This window comes from Pinus tabuliformis, chromosome 3_1 (genome assembly GCF_031772625.1).
Source record: "Pinus tabuliformis cultivar Carrire ecotype Pingquan chromosome 3_1, CPIR1, whole genome shotgun sequence".
NCBI classification, from domain to species: domain Eukaryota; kingdom Viridiplantae; phylum Streptophyta; class Pinopsida; order Pinales; family Pinaceae; genus Pinus; species Pinus tabuliformis.
In genome coordinates, this window is record NC_142301.1 from 781,342,812 (window position 1) to 781,343,698 (window position 887).

General features: G+C 35.9%; 1 non-coding gene across 1 annotated transcript; it reads right to left on the reverse strand.

The window, feature by feature from the left end:
• Nucleotides 1–537: 537 nt before the first annotated feature.
• On the reverse strand, nucleotides 538–633 carry TRNAY-GUA (transfer RNA tyrosine (anticodon GUA)). Its single transcript has 2 exons — nucleotides 597–633; nucleotides 538–573 (listed from the first exon to the last, which is right to left on the reverse strand). It is a non-coding gene; the product is annotated as a tRNA-Tyr (tRNA).
• Between the last annotated feature and the right edge of the window lie 254 nt (nucleotides 634–887).

The following is an 887-nucleotide window of genomic DNA, read 5'->3' on the forward strand; positions in this document are numbered from 1 at the left end:
CGGGTAAAAAAAATGGCGATTTGAACTTTGTAAAAAATATCAATATTCGACTTTCGTCTTAACTATAAACAAAACTTATGATAAGAAAGGAGATTGAGTAGACCGCCAGGATGTTCACAAACTTAACTTCTGATAAGAAGAGGAGAAAATGCAAATTGATTAGACTGCCAAGATGCCTACAAACGGGTTTTCACTGTTTAGCAATGCAGCAGAACTAAAACCTCGTCGGTGATTTTTCCAATATCTTCTTGAAACGCCAAAACATGTTGCCACTGTTCAGATGACCATGATCCTGAATCGGCATTACAAGATAAGCTAAGTGAAACCCTCGATCAGAAAGAATTAAGAACGGAGTTCAAGTAGCCAAAACCCCAACCTTAGAGATGAATCATACGCACGACACAGTAGGAATGAAAATTTGAATAAAATTACAAACAACAGCTAAGGCTTTTCTGCCAAGTGATATGGGGTGCAGTAAATGTTATTTGCCAGATATTTATATATTTGTTACTTCCAAAATGATAGATTAAACCAAAATCCGACCTGCCGGATTCGAACCAGCGACCTAAGGATTACAATCAGGACTTTTAATCCTACTACAGTCCTCCGCTCTACCAACTGAGCTAAGGTCGGATCATAATGTCTAGGTCAACATCTATATCACATAAATGCTGATTGACCAGTGGACTCGTTCAATTATTTGTTTGTGACGCAACGAATTTACATATTGCGAAACTTTATGCAATCCTGAAAGCTATCGTCCATAGTTTTTTCTTCCATATGAAGAAAAATATGCCAACGCGTTTTTTATAAAGACCAGCAAAATTCATGTACGGCATCAAAAATATTAAGTGTATTTTTTATTTTATTTATTAATTAGTATTCTA